At 33.9% G+C, this 16,007-nt stretch overlaps 9 non-coding genes across 9 annotated transcripts; 2 read left to right on the forward strand and 7 right to left on the reverse strand.

Moving 5' to 3' along the window:
• Positions 1-101: 101 nt before the first annotated feature.
• On the reverse strand, positions 102-173 carry TRNAQ-CUG (transfer RNA glutamine (anticodon CUG)). The gene has a single exon. It is a non-coding gene; the product is annotated as a tRNA-Gln (tRNA).
• A 2,444-nt stretch (positions 174-2,617) lies between these two features.
• TRNAQ-CUG (transfer RNA glutamine (anticodon CUG)) lies at positions 2,618-2,689 on the reverse strand. The gene has a single exon. It is a non-coding gene; the product is annotated as a tRNA-Gln (tRNA).
• Positions 2,690-5,133: 2,444 nt separating this feature from the next.
• TRNAQ-CUG (transfer RNA glutamine (anticodon CUG)) lies at positions 5,134-5,205 on the reverse strand. Its single transcript has one exon. It is a non-coding gene; the product is annotated as a tRNA-Gln (tRNA).
• A 1,547-nt stretch (positions 5,206-6,752) lies between these two features.
• TRNAQ-UUG (transfer RNA glutamine (anticodon UUG)) lies at positions 6,753-6,824 on the forward strand. The gene has a single exon. It is a non-coding gene; the product is annotated as a tRNA-Gln (tRNA).
• Positions 6,825-7,649: 825 nt separating this feature from the next.
• On the reverse strand, positions 7,650-7,721 carry TRNAQ-CUG (transfer RNA glutamine (anticodon CUG)). The gene has a single exon. It is a non-coding gene; the product is annotated as a tRNA-Gln (tRNA).
• A 1,547-nt stretch (positions 7,722-9,268) lies between these two features.
• TRNAQ-UUG (transfer RNA glutamine (anticodon UUG)) lies at positions 9,269-9,340 on the forward strand. The gene has a single exon. It is a non-coding gene; the product is annotated as a tRNA-Gln (tRNA).
• Positions 9,341-10,165: 825 nt separating this feature from the next.
• Positions 10,166-10,237, reverse strand: TRNAQ-CUG (transfer RNA glutamine (anticodon CUG)). The gene has a single exon. It is a non-coding gene; the product is annotated as a tRNA-Gln (tRNA).
• Positions 10,238-12,681: 2,444 nt separating this feature from the next.
• On the reverse strand, positions 12,682-12,753 carry TRNAQ-CUG (transfer RNA glutamine (anticodon CUG)). The gene has a single exon. It is a non-coding gene; the product is annotated as a tRNA-Gln (tRNA).
• Positions 12,754-15,197: 2,444 nt separating this feature from the next.
• On the reverse strand, positions 15,198-15,269 carry TRNAQ-CUG (transfer RNA glutamine (anticodon CUG)). Its single transcript has one exon. It is a non-coding gene; the product is annotated as a tRNA-Gln (tRNA).
• Between the last annotated feature and the right edge of the window lie 738 nt (positions 15,270-16,007).

Here is a 16,007-nt window from a genome sequence, read left to right on the forward strand (position 1 = left end):
TACTTATGCGTTCATACGCATCAGTATAAAACATTGATATTAGGTTTTTTCTAGACCAAATTCTAAAAAATGAGTTAAACAGTGAATCTCATAATTGAAGTAGGTCCCACCGAGATTTGAACTCGGATCGCTGGATTCAGAGTCCAGAGTGCTAACCATTACACCATGGAACCCTCTCACACAAGAGTGACTTTTCCATTGAGACAAAAGAGAGCGCATCAGTGATGGCCTTCTCTTATATTGATACAAAGATATCTCATTTGAATGGTCATAGTGGATAGAGCTTTAATGTGATTTGATTCTTTTCGCTATATTCTCTATAAAAGTGTTAAATATTCAAATGTTTATCAGAATATAAAAGTTATATCACAATGTTCATCTTTGCCTGTAGCATAATTAAACAGTCTACATTTCCAGACTACAGAAGCAATGTCTCTGTCTCCTGCATGGGTAGCTCCATAGAGCAATGGTTGGCAATTTGGACTTTGCATCCAATGATCCGATTTGAGACCTTGGAGGGACTTTTTTTATTACTCTTGAGCTTTTCCATTTCTTCATCTTTGTTCATTGATAGCTCAAATCCAACACCAGTAGGTTGAAAGAGTCAATTATTGAATGCTTTCAAAATGTCCATCAGCTTGAACAAGTTACATCAATACAAACTTTACAATACTTTGACATCAAATTTCTTCACAAAGTAGTTAGCCATTATAAAATCATATCCTGATTTTCTCAAACGCATTTCAGACGGGTGATTCACAGCATCACTTTTTTAAGCTTTCCTGCTATTGATAAGGCGAAAATAGCACATTTTGAATGAGAAGTTTTCTTCAATCAAACATAGAGGAACCCAAATGATGATCTCATTCAGCTAGTAAAAATGTTGTTTTATATTAGTATGGAAATCGTGAAAAGAAAATGTTTTTCATGCTGATTTACAACAGTTGATCTCCAATCGTAAAATATAAGCTTTTGGTCGGAGGCATCACAGGTACTGATCAAATTCTCATTTTTGAACTTTATTCACAAATCATATGATATGCTTTGTATACATCAACTGTATTGTTGGATCAATAATGAGTAAAAAGTGACTATCTCAATTTCAGGACATATAAAAGAGAAAGAAGTAGAAACTCATGTTTCAAATGCTGAGAGGCAACAACTGTTCATGATTTTCACCTCCACTAATTATATTTATTTTTATAATCTATATGTTTATATTTTCCTATAAATATACAGAGACATATAGCTATATATACAGAGATACATATGTACAGGTTGATTTTTACATGTTTATAAGTAAATGTGATGTTGTTCCAAATAAAACTTCTAAGAACTGAATGGAAAAGAAAATTGTAAAGTTCAGATAAGTCCCACTGAAATTTGTACTCAGATTCCCGTTTTCAGAGTCCAGAGTGCTAACCATGACACCATCCACCCTCCCGTACCAGGGTGAGCTTTCCATTTTGACAGAAGAGATTTGCCTCAGGGGGCAACTTATCTTTCATTGAAAAATATTATCTCACGTAAAAACCACTGTTCAACAGAGTTATAACGTTATTTGAGTCTTTTGGGCAACATCCTTCCCCAACATAGTTCAATATGCAAAAGTTTACCAGAATAGGAAAGCAATCCAATTCAGTTTCTCTTTGACAGTAGAATATTAAAAACTTTGACATTTCCACATTGCTGCAGCAGTTTGCGCTCCTTTCACATGGGAGGTTCCATGGTGTAATGGTTAGCACTTTGGACTTTGAATCCAATGATCCGAGTTCTAATCTCGGTGGGACCATTTTATGACTCTTGACCAAATCATTTTCTTTCAAGTGTATTCATTAATATCACATATCTAATACCGGTAGGGTGAAAAATTAATTTATTGATTATACTCTAAAAGTTTACTAGATGTGAGCAAATAATAGAATTTTTACAATACCTGGAAACTAAATGGCTCAAAATAATGAGAGATTTTACAAACTCACTCTGGTTTCTCAAACTCATCACAGGGGCCTGATGCACGACATTACTTTTTAAAATCTTACTGTTATTGATAAGGGGAACAAGGAACTTTTTAATTGCAAAGCGTTCATTAAAACAAAACTTGAGGAGCCAAACTTTGTATTACGGTGACCGAAGATGTGCAGTTTGAATAATAATCTTGAAATTCAGACGTACAAAGATTTTACACACTGATTTTCAACAGTAATTCCACAACCAATAAAGTTGAATCTTTTGAAAGACATGTCAAAGGTGTGAATCTGAAATTCACTTTCAAAGAAATTCACAATGAAATGCACTGTGTAAGTCCAGCATGTTGTCAGCTAAGAAATCAGCAAAAATGAACTATCTCATTACTGGCCATATAGATGAGAAAGGAAAATAAACTCATGTTTACAATGTGGATGTGAAAGAACAGTTTCTAGGTTCAGCTTCAATATTTATGTTTATGAATAATTGATATGTTCATATTGTCTAACAGCTATCTAGACGGATAAAGCTATGTATGCATCTATACATACTTATGCGTTCATACGCATCAGTATAAAACATTGATATTAGGTTTTTTCTAGACCAAATTCTAAAAAATGAGTTAAACAGTGAATCTCATAATTGTAGTAGGTCCCACCGAGATTTGAACTCGGATCGCTGGATTCAGAGTCCAGAGTGCTAACCATTACACCATGGAACCCTCTCACACAAGAGTGACTTTTCCATTGAGACAAAAGAGAGCGCATCAGTGATGGCCTTCTCTTATATTGATACAAAGATATCTCATTTGAATGGTCATAGTGGATAGAGCTTTAATGTGATTTGATTCTTTTCGCTATATTCTCTATAAAAGTGTTAAATATTCAAATGTTTATCAGAATATAAAAGTTATATCACAATGTTCATCTTTGCCTGTAGCATAATTAAACAGTCTACATTTCCAGACTACAGAAGCAATGTCTCTGTCTCCTGCATGGGTAGCTCCATAGAGCAATGGTTGGCAATTTGGACTTTGCATCCAATGATCCGATTTGAGACCTTGGAGGGACTTTTTTTATTACTCTTGAGCTTTTCCATTTCTTCATCTTTGTTCATTGATAGCTCAAATCCAACACCAGTAGGTTGAAAGAGTCAATTATTGAATGCTTTCAAAATGTCCATCAGCTTGAACAAGTTACATCAATACAAACTTTACAATACTTTGACATCAAATTTCTTCACAAAGTAGTTAGCCATTATAAAATCATATCCTGATTTTCTCAAACGCATTTCAGACGGGTGATTCACAGCATCACTTTTTTAAGCTTTCCTGCTATTGATAAGGCGAAAATAGCACATTTTGAATGAGAAGTTTTCTTCAATCAAACATAGAGGAACCCAAATGATGATCTCATTCAGCTAGTAAAAATGTTGTTTTATATTAGTATGGAAATCGTGAAAAGAAAATGTTTTTCATGCTGATTTACAACAGTTGATCTCCAATCGTAAAATATAAGCTTTTGGTCGGAGGCATCACAGGTACAGATCAAATTCTCATTTTTGAACTTTATTCACAAATCATATGATATGCTTTGTATACATCAACTGTATTGTTGGATCAATAATGAGTAAAAAGTGACTATCTCAATTTCAGGACATATAAAAGAGAAAGAAGTAGAAACTCATGTTTCAAATGCTGAGAGGCAACAACTGTTCATGATTTTCACCTCCACTAATTATATTTATTTTTATAATCTATATGTTTATATTTTCCTATAAATATACAGAGACATATAGCTATATATACAGAGATACATATGTACAGGTTGATTTTTACATGTTTATAAGTAAATGTGATGTTGTTCCAAATAAAACTTCTAAGAACTGAATGGAAAAGAAAATTGTAAAGTTCAGATAAGTCCCACTGAAATTTGTACTCAGATCCCCGTTTTCAGAGTCCAGAGTGCTAACCATGACACCATCCACCCTCCCGTACCAGGGTGAGCTTTCCATTTTGACAGAAGAGATTTGCCTCAGGGGGCAACTTATCTTTCATTGAAAAATATTATCTCACGTAAAAACCACTGTTCAACAGAGTTATAACGTTATTTGAGTCTTTTGGGCAACATCCTTCCCCAACATAGTTCAATATGCAAAAGTTTACCAGAATAGGAAAGCAATCCAATTCAGTTTCTCTTTGACAGTAGAATATTAAAAACTTTGACATTTCCACATTGCTGCAGCAGTTTGCGCTCCTTTCACATGGGAGGTTCCATGGTGTAATGGTTAGCACTTTGGACTTTGAATCCAATGATCCGAGTTCTAATCTCGGTGGGACCATTTTATGACTCTTGACCAAATCATTTTCTTTCAAGTGTATTCATTAATATCACATATCTAATACCGGTAGGGTGAAAAATTAATTTATTGATTATACTCTAAAAGTTTACTAGATGTGAGCAAATAATAGAATTTTTACAATACCTGGAAACTAAATGGCTCAAAATAATGAGAGATTTTACAAACTAACTCTGGTTTCTCAAACTCATCACAGGGGCCTGATGCACGACATTACTTTTTAAAATCTTACTGTTATTGATAAGGGGAACAAGGAACTTTTTAATTGCAAAGCGTTCATTAAAACAAAACTTGAGGAGCCAAACTTTGTATTACGGTGACCGAAGATGTGCAGTTTGAATAATAATCTTGAAATTCAGACGTACAAAGATTTTACACACTGATTTTCAACAGTAATTCCACAACCAATAAAGTTGAATCTTTTGAAAGACATGTCAAAGGTGTGAATCTGAAATTCACTTTCAAAGAAATTCACAATGAAATGCACTGTGTAAGTCCAGCATGTTGTCAGCTAAGAAATCAGCAAAAATGAACTATCTCATTACTGGCCATATAGATGAGAAAGGAAAATAAACTCATGTTTACAATGTGGATGTGAAAGAACAGTTTCTAGGTTCAGCTTCAATATTTATGTTTATGAATAATTGATATGTTCATATTGTCTAACAGCTATCTAGACGGATAAAGCTATGTATGCATCTATACATACTTATGCGTTCATACGCATCAGTATAAAACATTGATATTAGGTTTTTTCTAGACCAAATTCTAAAAAATGAGTTAAACAGTGAATCTCATAATTGTAGTAGGTCCCACCGAGATTTGAACTCGGATCGCTGGATTCAGAGTCCAGAGTGCTAACCATTACACCATGGAACCCTCTCACACAAGAGTGACTTTTCCATTGAGACAAAAGAGAGCGCATCAGTGATGGCCTTCTCTTATATTGATACAAAGATATCTCATTTGAATGGTCATAGTGGATAGAGCTTTAATGTGATTTGATTCTTTTCGCTATATTCTCTATAAAAGTGTTAAATATTCAAATGTTTATCAGAATATAAAAGTTATATCACAATGTTCATCTTTGCCTGTAGCATAATTAAACAGTCTACATTTCCAGACTACTGAAGCAATGTCTCTGTCTCCTGCATGGGTGGCTCCATAGAGCAATGGTTGGCAATTTGGACTTTGCATCCAATGATCCGATTTGAGACCTTGGAGGGACTTTTTTTATTACTCTTGAGCTTTTCCATTTCTTCATCTTTGTTCATTGATAGCTCAAATCCAACACCAGTAGGTTGAAAGAGTCAATTATTGAATGCTTTCAAAATGTCCATCAGCTTGAACAAGTTACATCAATACAAACTTTACAATACTTTGACATCAAATTTCTTCACAAAGTAGTTAGCCATTATAAAATCATATCCTGATTTTCTCAAAAGCATTTCAGACGGGTGATTCACAGCATCACTTTTTTAAGCTTTCCTGCTATTGATAAGGCGAAAATAGCACATTTTGAATGAGAAGTTTTCTTCAATCAAACACAGAGGAACCCAAATGATGATCTCATTCAGCTAGTAAAAATGTTGTTTTATATTAGTATGGAAATCGTGAAAAGAAAATGTTTTTCATGCTGATTTACAACAGTTGATCTCCAATCGTAAAATATAAGCTTTTGGTCGGAGGCATCACAGGTACTGATCAAATTCTCATTTTTGAACTTTATTCACAAATCATATGATATGCTTTGTATACATCAACTGTATTGTTGGATCAATAATGAGTAAAAAGTGACTATCTCAATTTCAGGACATATAAAAGAGAAAGAAGTAGAAACTCATGTTTCAAATGCTGAGAGGCAACAACTGTTCATGATTTTCACCTCCACTAATTATATTTATTTTTATAATCTATATGTTTATATTTTCCTATAAATATACAGAGACATATAGCTATATATACAGAGATACATATGTACAGGTTGATTTTTACATGTTTATAAGTAAATGTGATGTTGTTCCAAATAAAACTTCTAAGAACTGAATGGAAAAGAAAATTGTAAAGTTCAGATAAGTCCCACTGAAATTTGTACTCAGATCCCCGTTTTCAGAGTCCAGAGTGCTAACCATGACACCATCCACCCTCCCGTACCAGGGTGAGCTTTCCATTTTGACAGAAGAGATTTGCCTCAGGGGGCAACTTATCTTTCATTGAAAAATATTATCTCACGTAAAAACCACTGTTCAACAGAGTTATAACGTTATTTGAGTCTTTTGGGCAACATCCTTCCCCAACATAGTTCAATATGCAAAAGTTTACCAGAATAGGAAAGCAATCCAATTCAGTTTCTCTTTGACAGTAGAATATTAAAAACTTTGACATTTCCACATTGCTGCAGCAGTTTGCGCTCCTTTCACATGGGAGGTTCCATGGTGTAATGGTTAGCACTTTGGACTTTGAATCCAATGATCCGAGTTCAAATCTCGGTGGGACCATTTTATGACTCTTGACCAAATCATTTTCTTTCAAGTGTATTCATTAATATCACATATCTAATACCGGTAGGGTGAAAAATTAATTTATTGATTATACTCTAAAAGTTTACTAGATGTGAGCAAATAATAGAATTTTTACAATACCTGGAAACTAAATGGCTCAAAATAATGAGAGATTTTACAAACTCACTCTGGTTTCTCAAACTCATCACAGGGGCCTGATGCACGACATTACTTTTTAAAATCTTACTGTTATTGATAAGGGGAACAAGGAACTTTTTAATTGCAAAGCGTTCATTAAAACAAAACTTGAGGAGCCAAACTTTGTATTACGGTGACCGAAGATGTGCAGTTTGAATAATAATCTTGAAATTCAGACGTACAAAGATTTTACACACTGATTTTCAACAGTAATTCCACAACCAATAAAGTTGAATCTTTTGAAAGACATGTCAAAGGTGTGAATCTGAAATTCACTTTCAAAGAAATTCACAATGAAATGCACTGTGTAAGTCCAGCATGTTGTCAGCTAAGAAATCAGCAAAAATGAACTATCTCATTACTGGCCATATAGATGAGAAAGGAAAATAAACTCATGTTTACAATGTGGATGTGAAAGAACAGTTTCTAGGTTCAGCTTCAATATTTATGTTTATGAATAATTGATATGTTCATATTGTCTAACAGCTATCTAGACGGATAAAGCTATGTATGCATCTATACATACTTATGCGTTCATACGCATCAGTATAAAACATTGATATTAGGTTTTTTCTAGACCAAATTCTAAAAAATGAGTTAAACAGTGAATCTCATAATTGAAGTAGGTCCCACCGAGATTTGAACTCGGATCGCTGGATTCAGAGTCCAGAGTGCTAACCATTACACCATGGAACCCTCTCACACAAGAGTGACTTTTCCATTGAGACAAAAGAGAGCGCATCAGTGATGGCCTTCTCTTATATTGATACAAAGATATCTCATTTGAATGGTCATAGTGGATAGAGCTTTAATGTGATTTGATTCTTTTCGCTATATTCTCTATAAAAGTGTTAAATATTCAAATGTTTATCAGAATATAAAAGTTATATCACAATGTTCATCTTTGCCTGTAGCATAATTAAACAGTCTACATTTCCAGACTACAGAAGCAATGTCTCTGTCTCCTGCATGGGTAGCTCCATAGAGCAATGGTTGGCAATTTGGACTTTGCATCCAATGATCCGATTTGAGACCTTGGAGGGACTTTTTTTATTACTCTTGAGCTTTTCCATTTCTTCATCTTTGTTCATTGATAGCTCAAATCCAACACCAGTAGGTTGAAAGAGTCAATTATTGAATGCTTTCAAAATGTCCATCAGCTTGAACAAGTTACATCAATACAAACTTTACAATACTTTGACATCAAATTTCTTCACAAAGTAGTTAGCCATTATAAAATCATATCCTGATTTTCTCAAACGCATTTCAGACGGGTGATTCACAGCATCACTTTTTTAAGCTTTCCTGCTATTGATAAGGCGAAAATAGCACATTTTGAATGAGAAGTTTTCTTCAATCAAACATAGAGGAACCCAAATGATGATCTCATTCAGCTAGTAAAAATGTTGTTTTATATTAGTATGGAAATCGTGAAAAGAAAATGTTTTTCATGCTGATTTACAACAGTTGATCTCCAATCGTAAAATATAAGCTTTTGGTCGGAGGCATCACAGGTACTGATCAAATTCTCATTTTTGAACTTTATTCACAAATCATATGATATGCTTTGTATACATCAACTGTATTGTTGGATCAATAATGAGTAAAAAGTGACTATCTCAATTTCAGGACATATAAAAGAGAAAGAAGTAGAAACTCATGTTTCAAATGCTGAGAGGCAACAACTGTTCATGATTTTCACCTCCACTAATTATATTTATTTTTATAATCTATATGTTTATATTTTCCTATAAATATACAGAGACATATAGCTATATATACAGAGATACATATGTACAGGTTGATTTTTACATGTTTATAAGTAAATGTGATGTTGTTCCAAATAAAACTTCTAAGAACTGAATGGAAAAGAAAATTGTAAAGTTCAGATAAGTCCCACTGAAATTTGTACTCAGATTCCCGTTTTCAGAGTCCAGAGTGCTAACCATGACACCATCCACCCTCCCGTACCAGGGTGAGCTTTCCATTTTGACAGAAGAGATTTGCCTCAGGGGGCAACTTATCTTTCATTGAAAAATATTATCTCACGTAAAAACCACTGTTCAACAGAGTTATAACGTTATTTGAGTCTTTTGGGCAACATCCTTCCCCAACATAGTTCAATATGCAAAAGTTTACCAGAATAGGAAAGCAATCCAATTCAGTTTCTCTTTGACAGTAGAATATTAAAAACTTTGACATTTCCACATTGCTGCAGCAGTTTGCGCTCCTTTCACATGGGAGGTTCCATGGTGTAATGGTTAGCACTTTGGACTTTGAATCCAATGATCCGAGTTCAAATCTCGGTGGGACCATTTTATGACTCTTGACCAAATCATTTTCTTTCAAGTGTATTCATTAATATCACATATCTAATACCGGTAGGGTGAAAAATTAATTTATTGATTATACTCTAAAAGTTTACTAGATGTGAGCAAATAATAGAATTTTTACAATACCTGGAAACTAAATGGCTCAAAATAATGAGAGATTTTACAAACTCACTCTGGTTTCTCAAACTCATCACAGGGGCCTGATGCACGACATTACTTTTTAAAATCTTACTGTTATTGATAAGGGGAACAAGGAACTTTTTAATTGCAAAGCGTTCATTAAAACAAAACTTGAGGAGCCAAACTTTGTATTACGGTGACCGAAGATGTGCAGTTTGAATAATAATCTTGAAATTCAGACGTACAAAGATTTTACACACTGATTTTCAACAGTAATTCCACAACCAATAAAGTTGAATCTTTTGAAAGACATGTCAAAGGTGTGAATCTGAAATTCACTTTCAAAGAAATTCACAATGAAATGCACTGTGTAAGTCCAGCATGTTGTCAGCTAAGAAATCAGCAAAAATGAACTATCTCATTACTGGCCATATAGATGAGAAAGGAAAATAAACTCATGTTTACAATGTGGATGTGAAAGAACAGTTTCTAGGTTCAGCTTCAATATTTATGTTTATGAATAATTGATATGTTCATATTGTCTAACAGCTATCTAGACGGATAAAGCTATGTATGCATCTATACATACTTATGCGTTCATACGCATCAGTATAAAACATTGATATTAGGTTTTTTCTAGACCAAATTCTAAAAAATGAGTTAAACAGTGAATCTCATAATTGTAGTAGGTCCCACCGAGATTTGAACTCGGATCGCTGGATTCAGAGTCCAGAGTGCTAACCATTACACCATGGAACCCTCTCACACAAGAGTGACTTTTCCATTGAGACAAAAGAGAGCGCATCAGTGATGGCCTTCTCTTATATTGATACAAAGATATCTCATTTGAATGGTCATAGTGGATAGAGCTTTAATGTGATTTGATTCTTTTCGCTATATTCTCTATAAAAGTGTTAAATATTCAAATGTTTATCAGAATATAAAAGTTATATCACAATGTTCATCTTTGCCTGTAGCATAATTAAACAGTCTACATTTCCAGACTACAGAAGCAATGTCTCTGTCTCCTGCATGGGTAGCTCCATAGAGCAATGGTTGGCAATTTGGACTTTGCATCCAATGATCCGATTTGAGACCTTGGAGGGACTTTTTTTATTACTCTTGAGCTTTTCCATTTCTTCATCTTTGTTCATTGATAGCTCAAATCCAACACCAGTAGGTTGAAAGAGTCAATTATTGAATGCTTTCAAAATGTCCATCAGCTTGAACAAGTTACATCAATACAAACTTTACAATACTTTGACATCAAATTTCTTCACAAAGTAGTTAGCCATTATAAAATCATATCCTGATTTTCTCAAACGCATTTCAGACGGGTGATTCACAGCATCACTTTTTTAAGCTTTCCTGCTATTGATAAGGCGAAAATAGCACATTTTGAATGAGAAGTTTTCTTCAATCAAACATAGAGGAACCCAAATGATGATCTCATTCAGCTAGTAAAAATGTTGTTTTATATTAGTATGGAAATCGTGAAAAGAAAATGTTTTTCATGCTGATTTACAACAGTTGATCTCCAATCGTAAAATATAAGCTTTTGGTCGGAGGCATCACAGGTACAGATCAAATTCTCATTTTTGAACTTTATTCACAAATCATATGATATGCTTTGTATACATCAACTGTATTGTTGGATCAATAATGAGTAAAAAGTGACTATCTCAATTTCAGGACATATAAAAGAGAAAGAAGTAGAAACTCATGTTTCAAATGCTGAGAGGCAACAACTGTTCATGATTTTCACCTCCACTAATTATATTTATTTTTATAATCTATATGTTTATATTTTCCTATAAATATACAGAGACATATAGCTATATATACAGAGATACATATGTACAGGTTGATTTTTACATGTTTATAAGTAAATGTGATGTTGTTCCAAATAAAACTTCTAAGAACTGAATGGAAAAGAAAATTGTAAAGTTCAGATAAGTCCCACTGAAATTTGTACTCAGATCCCCGTTTTCAGAGTCCAGAGTGCTAACCATGACACCATCCACCCTCCCGTACCAGGGTGAGCTTTCCATTTTGACAGAAGAGATTTGCCTCAGGGGGCAACTTATCTTTCATTGAAAAATATTATCTCACGTAAAAACCACTGTTCAACAGAGTTATAACGTTATTTGAGTCTTTTGGGCAACATCCTTCCCCAACATAGTTCAATATGCAAAAGTTTACCAGAATAGGAAAGCAATCCAATTCAGTTTCTCTTTGACAGTAGAATATTAAAAACTTTGACATTTCCACATTGCTGCAGCAGTTTGCGCTCCTTTCACATGGGAGGTTCCATGGTGTAATGGTTAGCACTTTGGACTTTGAATCCAATGATCCGAGTTCTAATCTCGGTGGGACCATTTTATGACTCTTGACCAAATCATTTTCTTTCAAGTGTATTCATTAATATCACATATCTAATACCGGTAGGGTGAAAAATTAATTTATTGATTATACTCTAAAAGTTTACTAGATGTGAGCAAATAATAGAATTTTTACAATACCTGGAAACTAAATGGCTCAAAATAATGAGAGATTTTACAAACTAACTCTGGTTTCTCAAACTCATCACAGGGGCCTGATGCACGACATTACTTTTTAAAATCTTACTGTTATTGATAAGGGGAACAAGGAACTTTTTAATTGCAAAGCGTTCATTAAAACAAAACTTGAGGAGCCAAACTTTGTATTACGGTGACCGAAGATGTGCAGTTTGAATAATAATCTTGAAATTCAGACGTACAAAGATTTTACACACTGATTTTCAACAGTAATTCCACAACCAATAAAGTTGAATCTTTTGAAAGACATGTCAAAGGTGTGAATCTGAAATTCACTTTCAAAGAAATTCACAATGAAATGCACTGTGTAAGTCCAGCATGTTGTCAGCTAAGAAATCAGCAAAAATGAACTATCTCATTACTGGCCATATAGATGAGAAAGGAAAATAAACTCATGTTTACAATGTGGATGTGAAAGAACAGTTTCTAGGTTCAGCTTCAATATTTATGTTTATGAATAATTGATATGTTCATATTGTCTAACAGCTATCTAGACGGATAAAGCTATGTATGCATCTATACATACTTATGCGTTCATACGCATCAGTATAAAACATTGATATTAGGTTTTTTCTAGACCAAATTCTAAAAAATGAGTTAAACAGTGAATCTCATAATTGTAGTAGGTCCCACCGAGATTTGAACTCGGATCGCTGGATTCAGAGTCCAGAGTGCTAACCATTACACCATGGAACCCTCTCACACAAGAGTGACTTTTCCATTGAGACAAAAGAGAGCGCATCAGTGATGGCCTTCTCTTATATTGATACAAAGATATCTCATTTGAATGGTCATAGTGGATAGAGCTTTAATGTGATTTGATTCTTTTCGCTATATTCTCTATAAAAGTGTTAAATATTCAAATGTTTATCAGAATATAAAAGTTATATCACAATGTTCATCTTTGCCTGTAGCATAATTAAACAGTCTACATTTCCAGACTACTGAAGCAATGTCTCTGTCTCCTGCATGGGTGGCTCCATAGAGCAATGGTTGGCAATTTGGACTTTGCATCCAATGATCCGATTTGAGACCTTGGAGGGACTTTTTTTATTACTCTTGAGCTTTTCCATTTCTTCATCTTTGTTCATTGATAGCTCAAATCCAACACCAGTAGGTTGAAAGAGTCAATTATTGAATGCTTTCAAAATGTCCATCAGCTTGAACAAGTTACATCAATACAAACTTTACAATACTTTGACATCAAATTTCTTCACAAAGTAGTTAGCCATTATAAAATCATATCCTGATTTTCTCAAAAGCATTTCAGACGGGTGATTCACAGCATCACTTTTTTAAGCTTTCCTGCTATTGATAAGGCGAAAATAGCACATTTTGAATGAGAAGTTTTCTTCAATCAAACACAGAGGAACCCAAATGATGATCTCATTCAGCTAGTAAAAATGTTGTTTTATATTAGTATGGAAATCGTGAAAAGAAAATGTTTTTCATGCTGATTTACAACAGTTGATCTCCAATCGTAAAATATAAGCTTTTGGTCGGAGGCATCACAGGTACTGATCAAATTCTCATTTTTGAACTTTATTCACAAATCATATGATATGCTTTGTATACATCAACTGTATTGTTGGATCAATAATGAGTAAAAAGTGACTATCTCAATTTCAGGACATATAAAAGAGAAAGAAGTAGAAACTCATGTTTCAAATGCTGAGAGGCAACAACTGTTCATGATTTTCACCTCCACTAATTATATTTATTTTTATAATCTATATGTTTATATTTTCCTATAAATATACAGAGACATATAGCTATATATACAGAGATACATATGTACAGGTTGATTTTTACATGTTTATAAGTAAATGTGATGTTGTTCCAAATAAAACTTCTAAGAACTGAATGGAAAAGAAAATTGTAAAGTTCAGATAAGTCCCACTGAAATTTGTACTCAGATCCCCGTTTTCAGAGTCCAGAGTGCTAACCATGACACCATCCACCCTCCCGTACCAGGGTGAGCTTTCCATTTTGACAGAAGAGATTTGCCTCAGGGGGCAACTTATCTTTCATTGAAAAATATTATCTCACGTAAAAACCACTGTTCAACAGAGTTATAACGTTATTTGAGTCTTTTGGGCAACATCCTTCCCCAACATAGTTCAATATGCAAAAGTTTACCAGAATAGGAAAGCAATCCAATTCAGTTTCTCTTTGACAGTAGAATATTAAAAACTTTGACATTTCCACATTGCTGCAGCAGTTTGCGCTCCTTTCACATGGGAGGTTCCATGGTGTAATGGTTAGCACTTTGGACTTTGAATCCAATGATCCGAGTTCTAATCTCGGTGGGACCATTTTATGACTCTTGACCAAATCATTTTCTTTCAAGTGTATTCATTAATATCACATATCTAATACCGGTAGGGTGAAAAATTAATTTATTGATTATACTCTAAAAGTTTACTAGATGTGAGCAAATAATAGAATTTTTACAATACCTGGAAACTAAATGGCTCAAAATAATGAGAGATTTTACAAACTAACTCTGGTTTCTCAAACTCATCACAGGGGCCTGATGCACGACATTACTTTTTAAAATCTTACTGTTATTGATAAGGGGAACAAGGAACTTTTTAATTGCAAAGCGTTCATTAAAACAAAACTTGAGGAGCCAAACTTTGTATTACGGTGACCGAAGATGTGCAGTTTGAATAATAATCTTGAAATTCAGACGTACAAAGATTTTACACACTGATTTTCAACAGTAATTCCACAACCAATAAAGTTGAATCTTTTGAAAGACATGTCAAAGGTGTGAATCTGAAATTCACTTTCAAAGAAATTCACAATGAAATGCACTGTGTAAGTCCAGCATGTTGTCAGCTAAGAAATCAGCAAAAATGAACTATCTCATTACTGGCCATATAGATGAGAAAGGAAAATAAACTCATGTTTACAATGTGGATGTGAAAGAACAGTTTCTAGGTTCAGCTTCAATATTTATGTTTATGAATAATTGATATGTTCATATTGTCTAACAGCTATCTAGACGGATAAAGCTATGTATGCATCTATACATACTTATGCGTTCATACGCATCAGTATAAAACATTGATATTAGGTTTTTTCTAGACCAAATTCTAAAAAATGAGTTAAACAGTGAATCTCATAATTGTAGTAGGTCCCACCGAGATTTGAACTCGGATCGCTGGATTCAGAGTCCAGAGTGCTAACCATTACACCATGGAACCCTCTCACACAAGAGTGACTTTTCCATTGAGACAAAAGAGAGCGCATCAGTGATGGCCTTCTCTTATATTGATACAAAGATATCTCATTTGAATGGTCATAGTGGATAGAGCTTTAATGTGATTTGATTCTTTTCGCTATATTCTCTATAAAAGTGTTAAATATTCAAATGTTTATCAGAATATAAAAGTTATATCACAATGTTCATCTTTGCCTGTAGCATAATTAAACAGTCTACATTTCCAGACTACTGAAGCAATGTCTCTGTCTCCTGCATGGGTGGCTCCATAGAGCAATGGTTGGCAATTTGGACTTTGCATCCAATGATCCGATTTGAGACCTTGGAGGGACTTTTTTTATTACTCTTGAGCTTTTCCATTTCTTCATCTTTGTTCATTGATAGCTCAAATCCAACACCAGTAGGTTGAAAGAGTCAAGTATTGAATGCTTTCAAAATGTCCATCAGCTTGAACAAGTTACATCAATACAAACTTTACAATACTTTGACATCAAATTTCTTCACAAAGTAGTTAGCCATTATAAAATCATATCCTGATTTTCTCAAACGCATTTCAGACGGGTGATTCACAGCATCACTTTGTTAAGCTTTCCTGCTATTGATAAGGCGAAAATAGCACATTTTGAATGAGAAGTTTTCTTCAATCAAACATAGAGGAACCCAAATGATGATCTCATTCAGCTAGTAAAAATGTTGTTTTATATTAGTATGGAAATCGTGA

Source organism: Triturus cristatus, chromosome 5_2, assembly GCF_964204655.1.
Source record: "Triturus cristatus chromosome 5_2, aTriCri1.1, whole genome shotgun sequence".
NCBI lineage: Eukaryota > Metazoa > Chordata > Amphibia > Caudata > Salamandridae > Triturus > Triturus cristatus.